The following is a 16,511-nucleotide window of genomic DNA, read 5'->3' on the forward strand; positions in this document are numbered from 1 at the left end:
GTCGGCTTGGTTGGGATCCAGTGCGACTGCGATGGCCGGGCTGTAGGTGTGGCCGAAAGCGCTCTGCGCATGTGTGTGACATCACGCACATGCGCAGAGAGCTTTCATCCATGGTTGCCCGGCCAGCACAGGTGCACTGGATGCAGACCAGAAGACGGGGGCCACAGGACAATTACAGGTACCCGAGGGGGCAGAAACAAGAACGTGGGGAGCGGTGAGCATCAGGACAGCTCACCATACATGCCAGCTCCTCCAGTTTCTCATCTTCTTTTGGGCTCTGGTATCCTTTAAGGCCTCCTTCACACTGGGAATCGCAAAATCACTAGCGTTTTGCAAAGTGATTTTTCCGCCATTTTTAACTGTACAGGAAAGCAATTCTGGCGCAATTGCATTTTGCGATTCTATAACATAGAAACATAATCACTCCAAAATTGTTAAAAAAAATGCTGCATGCAGTGCTTTTGTGACTTCATCAAATCGCTGGAGATCGCTTACACGTTACACTGCAGTATCGCTTTTCAAAATGCTAGCGATTGCCAGCAATTGAAAAAGCTGCTGAAATCGCTATTAATGCGCTCCAGTGTGAATGAGGCCTTACAGAGGCCTCCTGACCTGAATCTTGGGCCTGTCACCTGGTATACTGATGCGGCTCGATTGATAAGATCAGACAGGACGGATCTCCCCACGGCCGATTCCCTGCTCGCTCCCCGCAAGGGGACAATGGCAGGGAATTGAGCGGAAGATAAGCGGCGCGGGGACGAGCGGGAATTGATTCCAGCACATGCACGGCAAGCGGGGACGCGGAAGAGACGATCCGCCGGCTAATCGAGCCGCCGGATCGCCGCCTCATCTACACGTGTAGATGAGGCTTAAAAGCTGATGCAAAAGATATTACAATTAGGGTTGTGTTAATTTGCAAAGTTCAACTCACATCTGTAATAGTAGATATAAAAAAAACAGATGTTATAAAATTTGGCAATGTCTGTCAATCAGAGGATTGAATAAAAAAAGTCCCTCCCCCTCCACATAATCTAAAGGTTTGTGAAAAAGCTATTCTGCAGAAGCAAAACATTTACATGCCTCTGGGCTCCCACACTCCCCTCCTTTCTGTTGATGTACAGAGGAGCCCTGGCCAGTATGGTAGCATTTAGTTCTGCTCCACATGCACACGGTAATTCCCCTAACTCTTGCGCCTGGACACTATGATTTCCCATCAGAAATTGCGGCCCACAGGGGGAGGTTAGTGTGAGGCAGAGGAGAGGGGGAGGTTAGTGCGAGGCAGAGGAGGGGGGTTAGTATTAGTCATCAGAGAAGGGAGGTTAGTGTATGGCAGAATAGATGGGAAGCTTAGTGTTAAGCAGAGGAGGGGAGTTTAATGTTAGAAAGAGGAAGGGGGGTTTGTGTTAGACAGTGGAGAGGTTATGGTAAATGTTACGCAGCGGAGAGGGGAGAGGTTAGTGTTAGGCAGAGGAGAGGATGAGGTTAGTGTTAGGCAGAGCAGAGGGGAAGGCTAGTGTTAAGAAGAGGAGAGGTAGAGGTCAGTGTTAGGCAGTGGAGAGGTGAAACTTAGTGTTAGGCATTGGAGAAGGGGAGGTTAGTGTAAGGAAGAGGACAGGGGAGGTTAGTGTGAGGCATCAGAGATGCTGCATGACTCAGTGATGTGGGCCAGCACTAGGGCTGTACAAGAGGTCAATACTCCAGCAGCTCACCAGCATCACTCCTCTGTATGGACGGCACTGTGGGTGGGTAGTATCGAACTGTAATGTCAAATGAATATCACAGCTAGTTGTCACACACTCTTACATTTCAGTGGGAGGTAGGGTGTCTGGCTGTGTGTCCATGCCTCAGAAAAAATCCAGGAATCCAGGAGAAACTAACCGTGACAATAACCCACCTCTCGCTGGTACCCATGCACTCTCCAAAAGGCAATATGGCATATTGCAATGACATACACTAGTCCAGGAGAGATGAGAAGAGGATCTGTATTGTGAGTGTGGCAATGCTGGCCCACAGTAAAATCCTACTGGGTTTCACAAGCAGGGAACAGTGACTGTAATCAGTGGCGTAGCTACAAACCTCTGGGCCCCGATGCGGAATCTGGATGTGCCCCCCCCCCCACGGCAACAACAGCCCCCCCCTCCCCCGGCAACACCCGACGCACACACATATCAAAATCCCTATAGCCAGCTATAGGTCCCCCCAGTATAGGTAGCCAGGCATAGGTAAGCCAGTATAGTTGCCCCCGGTATAGGTGATAGGCAGGCGCCGTCGGTATAAGTTAGATAGATAGGTACCCCCAGTACAGGTTAGCTAGGTGGGTGCCTCTAATATAGGTAGCCACAATAGTTGCCCCCAGCGTAGGTTAGATAGGTAGGTGCCCCCAGTATAGGTTAGTTAGGTAGGTGCCTCCAATATAGGTAGCCAGTTTAGTTGCCACCTGTATAGGCTAGCTAGGTGCCCCCAATACAGGTTAGATAAGTAAGTGCCCCCCAGTATAGGTTAGATAGGTAGGTGCCCCCCAGTATAGGTTAGATAGGTAGGTGCCCCCCATTATAGGTTAGATTAGGTAGGTGCCCCCCAGGATAGATTAGGTAGCTGCCCCCAGGATAGATTAGGTAGGTTCCCCCCCAGTATAGGTTAGATTAGGTAGGTGCCCCCCAGTATAGGTTAGATTAGGTAGCTGCCCCCCAGGATAGATTAGGTAGCTGCCCCCGGGATAGATTAGGTAGGTGCCCCCCAGTATAGGTTAGATTAGGTAGCTGCCCCCCAGGATAGATTAGGTAGCTGCCCCCCAGGATAGATTAGGTAGCTGCCTCCCAGGATAGGTTAGATTAGGTAGCTGCCCCCCAGGATAGATTAGGTAGCTGCCCCCCAGGATAGGGTAGATAGGTAGGTGCCCCGTCCCCATAATGGAGGGGGGAGCCGCAGCCGCGGGGAGGGCAGCCCGACCTCTCCCTCCCTTCCTCTCCCCGCCCCCCCCCCCCCCCCCCTCAGATGCAGAGTGAGCGGCTCACGGAAGCGCTGTAGGCAGAACTCACCTCCGTCCCTGCGTTCCAATCGCCGCTGGTCTCCTCCCGCTCTGCATAGATGCTGTTACACACGCAGCTTCCTGTTTAGCCGGAAGCAGTGTGTATCAGCTTCTATGCAGAGCCAGAGAGGAGATCAGCGGCGATTGGAACGCAGGGAGGTGAGTTCTGCCTACAGCGCTTCCGTGAGCCGCTCACTCTGCATCTGAGGGGGGGGGGCCCGGGGAGAGGAAGGGGGGGGGAGGTCGGACTGCCCTCCCCGCGGCTGCGGCTCCCCCCCTACCAGCTGGCACGGGCTGCATGGCCCTCCAAACGGAGATGGGCCCCTCCCCGTCTCCTCAGGAGCCGGGCCCGGTCGCCAAGGCGACCGCTGCGACCGCGGGCCCTACGCCCTTGACTGTAATAGGAATGCTTAGAAACCATTTATGGCATACAGACAACCATGTCATTTTATTAGGCAGAACTTTAAACATTGTTATGACTTTGCTTTATGCTGAGTTGTTCTCTTTACATGACTTTAGTTCTGCTTTAATAACATTTATTTTTCAACAGTAATGTTTTGTAGAATCAGAAGCAGCAGATAAATGGGAGAAAAAGAAAAGAGAAAATCTGCGTTCTACTACAGTAAGTGCTATCAGTAGGTGCACAGCAAGTAAGGTGAGCAGCAGTTATAACTGGGCCCTTGAGTCACATGGCCCTGAGGGCAGCTGCAAACGTCTCTGTAGTTATTCTCTTGCTCAAGTGCTGTTTCTTGTTTGAGGTATGAGGGTGTCGCTCCACATCCTTGTGGACTTAGTTACATACTTCCTGACTGTGTTACATTTTATTGTCTAAATTATGTAATGGGAAATATAGCTCTCCTGTTATACATACAACTATGTTCAGCAATGTGTGCGTTCTTCAGCGAGCTTATTCATGAATCAGTGTGACGAGGGATGGATGCTTCGTCAGGGATTTAGTGCTTGACTACTAATTAACAGATGTGGTTTTCAACTGTAGTGCTATAGCTTTTCCCCATTCCCCCTATTGTTTGGATAAAACCACTGTATATTCCGGCGTATAAGACGACCCCCAACTTTTCCAGTTAAAATATACATTTTGGGATATACTCGCCCTATAAGACTACCCCTCTTGACTCTTGTTGTATACTGTACTGTATGTACTGGTGCTAAACTGTATAAAGAGGTACAGATACTGGTGCTGTACTGTATGTGGTACCCCGTATACAACAACCAACCAATCACGGCAAGCTATGTACTTCACCGGCAATTGGCTGGTTGTTGTATATGTTACGGCCAGAACCAGAAATCTGGCTGCTTCGGGTTCTGGACGGTCAAGACGCAAAGTGGCCATGCCTTTGCGGCCAATGTTAGAAATGAAAAGATTCCCGGCCACATAAGTGCATTTTGTGGTCTTCTCGCTGTGGCCAAATGTATCCAAGGGGGTTAATTTAGTTGATTTCTCCGGTGGCAATGTGATCACATGAAGCCGCCTCTTCGGCTCTGCCTCCTCCCCTCCCCCTCCCCTATGCAAGTTTGGCAGCCGGGGACACGCCTGTCCCCCAGAGTCGTTTGTAGTGGCAGGGAATCCTGCTGTTCCTTCCTGCAGAGCGTGTGCTGACAGAAGCCATGTCTGCAGCCTTCCCGCTCTGCTTTCCTGCCGCTACGAACGATCGGGGACGCAAGTCTCCTTGGCTCTCACAGCTGTATACGAGAGAGGCAGGGGGAGGAGGCACAGCCGAAGAGGAGTCTTCATGTTATCACATTGCCGCCGGAGGAATTGACTCCCTTGGATACATTTGGCCGCAGCGAGACAGCCACAAAATGCACTTATGCGTCCGGGAATCTTTTCATTTCTAACACTGGCCACAGGGGCACAGCCACTTCGCGTTTTGACCAGCCAGAACCTGAAGTGGCCAGACTTTGGGTTCTGGCCGTAACATATACAAAGCCTGCTTGGATTGGTCAGCTATCCCTGTCTCCAAGACTATCAGAGTGGTAGCGCAAACATGCCTCTTTCACTCGTCTGGACTGCCCTTGTGTACTATTACCTCCTTCTCTGCCTCTTAGATCTCGCACATGCGCGCTTGTGCCGCTTCACTGCAGTCCTCAGGAGTGAGATATGAGAGGCAGAGAAGGGGGTGCGGTAATGGGATACAAGGGCAGGCCAGACGGGTGAAAGAGGCGTGTTTTTCTGGGCACAGCGCCACTCTTTTTTTTTTTTTTTCCATCACTCGGACGCCTACAGCTTGCTCCACCCTTCACTTACAAATTCCCAGTGAGGTGCCCCCTCACCTCGTCATCGGGACCGCGCTAAGTCACTTCTTTCCAGGAATCCTGGTGAGTGAATTTTCTTCTACCATACTTGTACAGCACCGCCCTTGCTGCTTTCATACAGTTGCTGCAATACGGTGGGATGAGGCCGTGGATGTTTTTGAGCTCCCCCCACCGCATGTGGCAATCTCAGATTTTCCAGTCTGGCTCTGAAGTTTCAGCATCCACCCTATAAGACAACACATAGTGTATAAGATGACTCCCGACTTCTGAGAATATTCTGTAATTATTCTTAAAGAGTACCTCCAGTATGTCTTAGTGATGCATAATTGGGGGGAGGTGTCTCAGGGCCAATTACTTTTCTGATCAGATGTAATTCATTCAGTCAGGTAAGCGCTCCGCCCCGCTCGGAAATGCGGACGTGGTGGGTCCTGCCCACCCCATTTGCGTTGCCAATGCCGGCTGAAGTTTCTGAAGAGCTTCAGAAGACTTCAGAAACATGGCCACAACTGCATTGCAAAGGAGGGGAACGATGCGTCACCCGTGTAAGAATTAGAGCAAATCAGGTAAGTAATTACCCTGCCATCTCCCCAATTGTGCATCATAAGGACAGAGCTTGACATAACAGGCTCTTTAATGAAAGCATTTTTCTCAACCTGTAACTTTTCTCCCAACTCGCTTGCCTCCCCCCAACCTTCCTGACACCCAACCTTAACCTTCTCCCTTGACCTGACATGTTAACTTTACCTTCTCCTTAACCCTTTCCACTCGGAGTTCTTTCCTAAAGGAAGTCGTTTCTGCTCTGAGTTTTTTTTTTTTAAAGAAATGCGCTCTCCCTCTTTCTCTCTCTCATCTTAACATGGAACGTAACACCGTAACATGGTTTATCTTATTTTAAAGAACACATTATAACGTTTAATTTGATACCTTATTTGGACAGTTTGGCATCTTCTATTGGCTGGTAGCAGAGGAGAAAGCCAAGGTATGGTAAATTGGAAAAACAGTTTCCTGGGTGTAATCTGGGCCTGCGTGAGCAAGTTTCGCAATAATTGGTGGTTTTATGCACACCACCCAGGGTCTTACTGTCCCTACACACAATGCAGTCGTTGGTATTTCGATTGGGCAGATTAGCAATAAAATACTGGCTACTATTTACACCCTCCCCCAGTCCATCCCATAGGATGCTATTCATTCTGTGTGCAACTTTGCAGGCAATCTGCAAAAAAAAAGCTGCAATTTAATCAGCAAGGAATCTGCAGAAAGGAATCTGCAGATTCAAATCACGAACTATTTTTTATTTAGAAAAAAACACACACACAAAAAACAGCAAAGAAACTTGCTGCCGGCCGGGAACGCAGATTTCCGGTATGGGGCTGGGGGGCACTGACAGTGTTACATGCCCACTACAGTGGGTTACAAAAGTATTCGGCCCCCTTGAAGTTTTCCACATTTTGTCACATTACTGCCACAAACATGCATCAATTTTATTGGAATTCCACGTATTCCACGTGAAAGACCAATACAAAGTGGTGTACATGTGAGAAGTGGATCGAAAATCATGCATCATTCCAAACATTTTTTTACAAATAAATAACTGCAAAGTGGGGTGTGCGTAATTATTATGAGTCAATACTTTGTAGAACCACCTTTTGCTGCAATTACAGCTGCCAGCCTTTTAGGGTATGTCTCTACCAGCTTTGCACATCTAGTGATTTAAATCCTTGCCCATTCTTCTTTGCAAAACAGCTCCAGCTCAGTCAGATTAGATGGACAGCATTTGTGAACAGCAGTTTTCAGATCTTGCCAGATTCTCGATTGGATTTAGATCTGGACTTTGACTGGGACATTCTAACACATAGATATGTTTTGTTTTAAACCATTCCGTTGTTTAAACCATTCCATTGTTCCATTGTTGCCCTGGCTTTATGTTTAGGGTCATTGTCTTGCTGGAAGGTGAACCTCCGCCCCAGTCTCAAGTCTTTTGCAGTCTCCAAGAGGTTTTCTTCCAAGTTTGCCCTGTATTTGGCTCCATCCATCTTCCCATCAACTCTGACCAGCTTCCCTGTCCCTGCTGAAGAGATGCACCCCCCGAGCATGATGCTGCCACCACCATATTTGACAGTGGGGATGGTGTGTTCAGAGTGATGTGCAGTGTTAGTTTTTCGCTACACATAGCGTTTTGCATTTTGGCCAAAAAGTTCCATTTTGGTCTCATCTGACCAGAGCACCTTCTTCCACATCGTTGCTGTGTCCCCCACATGGCTTGTGGCAAACTGCAAACGGGATTTCTTATGCTTTCTGTTAACAATGCCTTTCTTCTTGCCACTCTTCCACAAAGGCCAACTTTGTACAGTGCATGACTAATAGTTGTGCTATGGACAGAGTCTCCCACCTGAGCTGTAGATCTCTGCAGCTCGTCCAGAGTCGCCATGAGCCTCTTGACTACATTTTTGATCAGCGCTCTCCTTGTTCGGCCTGTGAGTTTAGGTGTATGGCCTTGTCTTGGTAGGTTTTACAGTTGTGCCATACTCCTTCCATTTCTGAATGATCGCTTGAACAGTGCTCCGTGGGATATTCAAGGCTTTGGAAATCTTTTTGTAGCCTAAGCCTGCTTTAAATTTCTCAATAACTTGATCCCTGACCGGTCTTGTGTGTTCTTTGGACTTCACGGTGTTGTTGCTCCCAATATTCTCTTAGACCTCCTCTGAGGCCCTCACAGAGCAGCTGTATTTGTACTGACATTAGATTACACACAGGTGCACTCTATTTAGTCATTAGCACTCATCAGGCAATGTCTATAGGCAACTGACTGCACTCAGATCAAAGGGGGCCGAATAATTCTGCACACACCACTTTGCAGTTATTTATTTGTAAAAAATGTTTGGAATCATGTATGATTTTCGTTCCACTTCTCATGTGTGCACCACTTTGTGTTGGTCTTTCATGGGGAATTCCAATAAAATTGATTCATGTTTGTGGCAGTAATATGACAAAATGTGGAAAACTTCAAGGGGGCTGAATACTTTTGCAACCCACTGTAAAAGGTGCATAATGATCAGCGGTTTGCGGTAGTCCCGCATAGCGGGACATACGAGCGCATCGGGTTTTTGCGTATGATATCTAACCTTCTCTTTCTCCTTTATATTTAAACTCTTACTGACACTTAACCTTCTTACCTTAAAGCCTCTACACGGTACAATTTTCCATCAGATAGACCATAGTTTCTCAACGTGTGGTACGCGTACCCCAGGGGGTACTTCTGAGGGTTCCAGGGGGTACTCGGGCTTGATATACTTAACCAAGAATAACAAATTTAGAGTTTTAGAAAATGATAATTCTTATTTGAACAAAGCCAAGTTAGTATATTAGCTAATTATAAGCAATAGTAAAAGCTTGGAAATGGTTTAAAACCAATTATAATGTACTACGATTAAATATATATTTGTCAAGGGGTACTTGTGATAATGTTTACTATGCTAGGGGGTACTTCGTGAGTATATGGTTTTGAAAGGGGTACATACCAATAAAATGTTGAGAAACACTGAGATAGACGGATCTATTAGATAGAGCTAATAAGAAATTGCATCGTGAGTAGACGTCCAAATTGTTTCAGATCAATTTTGCGATAGATTTTGTTTTGATAAGTACCCAAAATCTATTGCAAAATCTAACGCAATCCGATTGGACCGGTTGGAAATTATCTAATAGATCCGATCTGATGGAAATTGGACTGTGTAGATGAGGCTTTAAAGCTAACCTCTCCTTCCCACATCTCTTCAACCAGGCAATATAAGACTAACCCCAAAGACAGATGAAGGGAAAATGAGGTCCTAGATAAGATACCAGCTTTGCCACCTAGCTATTTTAGTAAAGCCAGGTGGGGAAAGGGGTCACAGATGACAGCCAGGCCCGCAGACACACCCCAGATTTTAGGCATCTGCCTAGATTGTCTTGCGGACTGACTGTGCCTAATCGTGACTGATAACACTAACCAATATTTATCTTTCACCATCTTTAGTGCTGGAAGTTTCATCTATGTACTATAATAACTGAACCCAATTGCCAAAAATAGCCCCAGAGGCCAAAAGGGGCATTCTTCTATATAACTGCTGAACACTGGCTGCATAGCCATTGTGTCAGCACCAAAATCACTGACATCAATTTTAACTGAGGCTCAGTGTCCTCAAACAAATATCATTAATAACTGGCGGCCGTGTGTACTATCCTTCATGTTTCTGTACATTCCTGTGTACAATCGGTTTCCTGGCTGCAAGTGACATTCTCTCTGCAAGCACACTGCTGGAAATACAAAAGCATGAAGTTAACCCAGGGTGAGAATGATATGGAGGCTGCCATATTTATTTCCTTTAAAACAATACCAGTTGCCTGGCTCCCCTGCTGATCTATTTGGCTGCAGTAGTATCTGAATTACACTAGAAACAGGCATGCAGCTAATCTTGTCAGTTCTGACAATAATGTCAGAAACACCTGATCTGCTGCAAGCTTGTTCACGGTCTATGGAAGAAAGTATTATGCTGGGAATACATGGGTCGATCCAGCGGCCGATTAGCCGCCGGATCGACCCCAGTCGCGTCCCCGCTGATCGATTTCTGCTCGTCCCCCGCCGGCGCTCCTTATCAGCCGCTCGATTCCCTGCCATTGTCCACTGGTGGGGGTCGAGCAGCTTGATCGGACCAGCTGAATATTATCTACTGGCCGGATCAGCTGCTCGATACATGGTACAGAAACGTACCGTGTATCCCCAGCATTACAGGCAGAGGATCTTCAGGGGAGCCAGGCAACTGGTATTGCTTAAAAGGAAATAAATATGGCAGCCTCCATATCACTCTCACCTCGGGTTCACTTTAAATGCAGATGTAAATTAAGCCAAAGAGGTTTTTTTTTTTTTTTTTTTTAAAGTCTGTCCGATGCTGTTTATCCGTTATGTTTTCCAGTGTTCTCCCCTTCTCCTCAGTGTTTGCTTTGTAAAGGCTCCTATTTATCTAGGTCCTGCTACATCCAAAGATGAATAAGGTGGCTTCAGATGGACAGCTTTTCTGGTCTAAAGGTCAATTTATCACTCCTGTAGAGTAACTCCTTCAGTTCCCACGAGTGACAGAGATTCCTACAATTTAAAGCAATTCCCGAAATGGGCTGAAAAATAAGTTATCCTCATCTATGGAGAGGGAAGGTTCTGGATTCAGTAGAGTCCTCCCGGTTCTCCCCTAGTTCCATTGGCAGGCCCGGATGAAGTTCTTAGTCCAGCTTGGTCCTTCCAAAGATGAGTGGATTCATACTGCGCATGCGTGATTACAGGTTCGTGCATGCACAGTACGGATGCACCTGTCTATGAAAGCACTGCCAAGGATTCCTGAAGGTGCAGAAATTCAACGGAAGACAGCGGTGGAACGAGGGCACAGAGAGAAGACCAGGAAGGCTCTATGGCAGAGGTCCCCAAACTTTTTCGGTCAAGGGCCAGGTCAACATACTTCAGACTGCTGGGGGGCCGGATCATACATACAATTATGTTTAAAAACATTACATTGAATCTAGGTATTGATTACCCTAAATCATGCCTGGAGGTGAACTCCCAGCAGCAACCATTCAGTCATGAAGAACGTCTTTGTGCACCAATGAAGCATACCCTGGTGACAACATGCCATCCAGTTGGACAGCAGTGTCACCTGATGCAGAATTGGATTGAAAGCCAGCGAATGACTGCTCACTGGCTTCTACAGTATGTGGATGGGTGGTATCAGCGCTGCTATTCTATATGCGGGCCACTGATATTTAAAGGTGCAGTGGGCCACATCTATAAGTTTTGGTTTGGGGGGCCAGTGAAAAAGCCCGGGGGGCCGCATTTGGCCCACAGGCCTTAGTTTGAGGACCACTGCTCTATGGGATCAAGACCCTTCCCTCTAGATAGAGGAGTATCTACCTCTAACTTTTTTCAGCTCACTTCAGTAAAGTATTACTTTAATTACCTGTACTTACAAAATATCCAGGAATCACCTTCATTCCTTGGAATTGAAGACATGACTCTATGAGAGTGAGGCAATGACTTCTAGAATGGAATAAGGTGTGTAGGTGAGGCTACCTTCTTTTTCTGTCGATATTCAGTTTTAGCTAATCAGCTCAAAAATATCTACAAAAATGAGTGGGGTATAATGATACAGCAAGTGTGGATAGGAAGAGGGTGATGGAGCAGAGTGTTCTGTACCTGTAGTTTGGCACCCAGTATAACAAGTTAGAACTCTTTACTGAAAAAAATCATGCAACACCATCAGGAAGAGCAGCTGACTTAGAACAGAGCGAATACAGAATAAATACAGGAGATAACAAGCCCATACAGATTACCATCTTATTTTACACACAATGAAATTTTGAGGTTGTTTTACTATACTGCGGTTTAAGATAACTATGTTGTTAAACCTCTATCAGAGTGAAGACTTCACGAGTAGTGCAGACCAAGCCGTCTTAATCAGGAATCTCAGTCTCCAGGGACAGCTGAAAGAAGGTAAGGCAATGTCGCTCAATCCCAGGCGATTACTGCTGTGACACCCCTATGGCCCAATGCAATAATACTGGTGTAGTGTTCTGTCTCTTAGCAGAGTGTGTGCCCATGAGCACACTCCAGCATACCTGTACATCATGAAAGGCTGTGAACTACATGATTTATAATGATAGAAATAAAATGATGTATATCAGTGGAGTTAATTCATTCAGAAATCATACATGATTGTGTCCTTAATAGCAGAAGTAACTAAGATCATTTTTCTTGCACAGTACAATTAGATTCCCATTAGGGGCGGCCGCGTGAAATTATTAATTGAGATAGTGAAGATAATCTTATTTGTGTCTTTTGAAATCACTTTCAGCATGTGATGTGCTGGGATGTATGCTGGTAAGGGATACGGGGGATATAGGGACTGTCATGTAATTCCATGGGGTGATGCTTGCAATGATGCATGAGTTGATTCTCAGGGCACAGTAAGTTGAGTACCGTATATACTCGCAAGCAAGCCGAATTTTTGACCCCCCAAAAGTGGGCCAAAAGTTGGGCAGTCGGGTTGCTTGCGAGTCATGTTGATCTTCCCCCCCCCCCCCCTCCCCTGCGGCCGCCGCTGCTATTAGCTTACCCGGCTGCTTCCTCTATTCCCCTCTCCGTCTCCTGCACGGGGCGTATAAACAATTCACAGCAGCTCGCCCCACGTCGGCTGCTGTGAGATGATGGAGGAAGCTGTAGGGAGAGCGGTTCCCATAGTAATGGCGATACACATTGCCGCTACAGGAAGCCGCTCTCTCTACAGCTTCCTCCGTCATCACACAGCAGCCGCCGTGGGGCGAGCTGCGGTGAATTATTTACACGTCCCGTGCAGGAGACGGAGAGGGGAATATTGGAAGCCGCTGGGGAAAGGTAATAGCAGCGGTGGGTGGGAGGGCACTACCTACACATACTGGGGCGCTATACTGGGCACTATCTACCTATACTGGGCACTATACTAGCTATACTGGGGCACTTTACTAGCTATACTGAGCACCATACTAGCTATATACTGGGGCACTTTACTAGCTATACTGGGGCACTTTACTAGCTATACTGGGCACTATACTAGCTATACTGAGCACTTATACTAGCTATACTGGGCACTACACTAGCTATACTGGGCACTTTACTAGCCGTACTGGGCACTTTACTAGCCGTACTGGGCACTTTACTAGCCGTACTGGGCACTTTACTAGCTATGCTGGGCATTATACTAGCTATACTGGGCACTATACTAGCTATACTGGGACACACTGGGGGGAATCACGCGGCCAGCATTTCCTACCCCCGGCTTATATGAGGGTCAATCATTTTTCCTGGTTTTTCAGGTAAAAGTTGGGGGGTCGGCTTATATGTGGGTCGGCTAGCTTGCGAGTATATACGGTAATCTTTACGCTTCAACAAAAAGTATGTCCAATAAACAGAAATATTGTTTTGGGGTGGCCGATAAAGACCACCTTAGCTGGAAATACACACCGCGTGTATCCAGCGTGTGTACAGTGCTCGTCCCCCAACATGCCTAAGCGACCCTCCAGTGCATTGTTCTCCCCACTCACCCCACCGTCAGGAAGCCACTCCATCGTATACCGCACGTCATTCCTCCACCCACCTCCATAGTAACAGGAGCATTGCTAGCCTGAAGGCTAGTGATGCGTCTGTACAGCATAGAGCCCCGAACTGTCACCAGTGGGATTAATCCCGATCCCTGGTGAGCAACAGTCTTTAGAAGAAAATAAGGTGGTCCACACATTTGACGTATCTTGAAATCCACAAGGATCACATGTTTCAGAGATCTAGTCCTTAATCATAGTCTTTAAACAAACGCAGAACATTTATATTGTGCTTTTCTCCTGGCGGACTCAAAGCGCCAGAGCTGCAGCCTCTGGAACGCACTCTATAGGCAGTAGCAGTGTTAAGGTGGCCACTAACTGTCCAATTTCTAGTGAAAAATCATTCGAGCGATAAGAAATTCTGATCGGACGAAAAATCGTTCACTACACCATCAACTAACCAATCATCGCTTCCTATCTATCACAACCAACAAGAAAATCCAAATTTTGGTTCGACAAAAATTCAATTGGATGATTTTTTTAATAATCGTTCATTATTGATAGTTCCCATCAACTGAGATTACTTACAACCAATCCGATCAGAATTTCTGATCGCTCGAACGATATTTCGCTAAAAATTGGACCGTTAGTGGCCACCTTTAGGGAGACTTGCTCAGGGTTTCCTACTGAATAAGTGGTAGCAGAGCCGAGATTAGAACCCAGGTCTCCTGTATCAGAGGCAGAACCCTTAACCATTACACTATTCAGCATCTCTTCTCTCTTTAGAAGAGATGCCACATTTTAAGGGTAAAACACAATAATTAATATTTAATTAACATGCAAAGTACTTTAAGTATAAGAGGCTTAAGGTCTACAAAACTGCAGAGAACTTCCCTGGACATGAGTGGGGGAGGAAAACAGCCCATAGAAAGGGCCAAAGGATAGTGAGAATGGTAGACAAACACCAAAGACCTCTGCAAAACAGAGGCAAGGGGGAGTCCAGGGTCAGGGTTTATCAGTGTCTGATTACATCATCTGCCACTTTTAATGGCATAAGACACAGAAGGACTCCATGTTTGAAAGCAAAATAGAAGTATCCTAAGTTAGAATTTGCTCAAATGTATATTAACAAGCTTTTTGACAAATTACTTGAGTATTATGTTCACAAATGAAAAAAATAAGCTTTCAAAGACAAGAACATCATGCATACTGTGAACATGGAGGAAGCCTGGTTACATTGTGGAGCTGTTTTGCTGCATCTTGCACTGATTCTGTGGATGAGGGAAGAAGGAAACTGAAAGAATATAAAGACAATCTTCCATCAATCTTTTCCTTTACCTGTCTCATCTTCCATCTGCTTTCCTAAAATGAAAAACTGGCATGAATACTTTTTATTTTACAGACTCACCTGTGCTGTCTTCTATCTTCCCTTTCCTTTACTCAGTCTTCCATCTCATCTTCTGTCACCTTTCCTGAAATGAAACACTGACATGCAGACAATTTTTTGTCAGACTCACCTGTACTGCCTTTTAACATCCTCTGCTTTTAACCCAGTCTTCCACGCCGCCTTCTATCACATTACCTGAAAAGAAACACTGACATACAGATTTCTTTTCTCTCAAACCTACCTTTACCTACCTGTGCTGTCTTACATCAACTTTTTTGTTTACCCATCTTCTCTCTCATCTTTTATCACCTTTCCTGAAATGAAATAATGACATGCAAAGTATTTTTTCTCTCGCTTAGCGTCGCAGTCTTCCATCAATCTTTTACTTTACCTGTCTTCTATCTCAACATCCATCTCCTTTCCTGAAATGAGAAACTGATATGCAGACTTTTTCTTTTACAGACTCACCTGTGCTGTCTTCTATCTTCCCTTTCCTTTACCCAGCCTTCCATCTCAGCTTCTGTCACCTTTCCTGAAATGAAACACTGGCATGCAGACAATTTTTCTATCAGACTCACCTGTGCTTTATTCTAACATCCTCTGCTTTTATCTCAGTCTTCCACGCTTCCTTCTATCACATTTCCTGAAATGAAACATTGACATACAGATTTTTTTCTCTCTCAAACCTACCTTTACCTACCTCTGCTGTCCAACATCAACTTTTTCGTTTACCCAGTCTTCTCTCTCATCTTTTATCCCCTTTCCTGAAATGAAATAATGACATGCAAAGTATTTTTTCTCTCAGTTACCTTTGCAGTCCTCCATCAATCTTTTCCTTTACCTGTCTTCTATCTCAACATCCATCTCCTTTCCTGAAATAAGAAACTGACATGCAGACTTTTTCCTTTACAGACTCACATGTGTTGTCTTCTATCTTCCCTTTCCTTTACCCAGTCTTGCATCTCATCGTCTGTCACCTTTCCTGAAATGAGACACTGACATGCAGACAATTTTTCTATCAGACTCACCTGTGCTGTATTCTGACATCCTCTGCTTTTAACCCAGTCTTCAATGCCACCTTCTATCAACACATTTCCTGAAATAAAAAAAAATGACATGCAGACTATCTTTTACAGACTCACCTGTGCTGTCTTCTGTCTTTCCTTTACCCAGCCTTCCATCTCAGCTTCTGTCACCTTTACTGAAATGAGACACTGACATGCAGACAATTTTTCTATCAGACTCACCTGTGCTGTATTCTAACATCCTCTGCTTTTAACCCAGTCTTCCATGCCGCCTTCTATCACCTCCTTTCCTGAAATAAAAAGAATGACATGCAGACTTTCTTTAGCAGACTCACCTGTGCTGTCTTCAATCTTCCCTTTCCCTTACCCAGTCTTCCATCTCAGCTTCTGTCACCTTTTCTTGAAATGAGACACTGACATGCAGACAATTTTTCTATCAGACTCACCTGTGCAGTATTCTGACATCCTCTGCTTTTAACCCAGTCTTCCATGCCACCTTCTATCAACACATTTCCTGAAAAAAAAACTGACATGCAGACTTTTTCTTTTACAGACTCACCTGTGCTGTCTTCTGTCTTCTCTTTCCTTTACCCAGCCTTCCATCTCAGCTTCTGTCATCTTTCCTGAAATGAGACACTGACATGCAGACAATTTTTCTATCAGATTCACCTGTGCTGTATTCTGACATCCTCTGCTTTTAACC

The 16,511-nt window shown here is 45.9% G+C and overlaps 1 protein-coding gene across 1 annotated transcript in view; it reads left to right on the plus strand.

Moving 5' to 3' along the window:
• The first annotated feature begins 3,635 nt into the window (after positions 1-3,635).
• ZNF330 (zinc finger protein 330) overlaps positions 3,636-16,511 on the plus strand; it is a 109,138-nt gene continuing 96,262 nt past the window's right edge. The window contains exons 1-2 of the mRNA XM_068279443.1: positions 3,636-3,650; positions 11,741-11,816. The gene's annotated coding sequence lies outside the window, so the exon portion shown is untranslated. The remainder of the gene's footprint in view (positions 3,651-11,740; positions 11,817-16,511) is intronic.

Source organism: Hyperolius riggenbachi, chromosome 1 (genome assembly GCF_040937935.1).
Source record: "Hyperolius riggenbachi isolate aHypRig1 chromosome 1, aHypRig1.pri, whole genome shotgun sequence".
Classification (NCBI taxonomy): Eukaryota; Metazoa; Chordata; class Amphibia; order Anura; family Hyperoliidae; genus Hyperolius; species Hyperolius riggenbachi.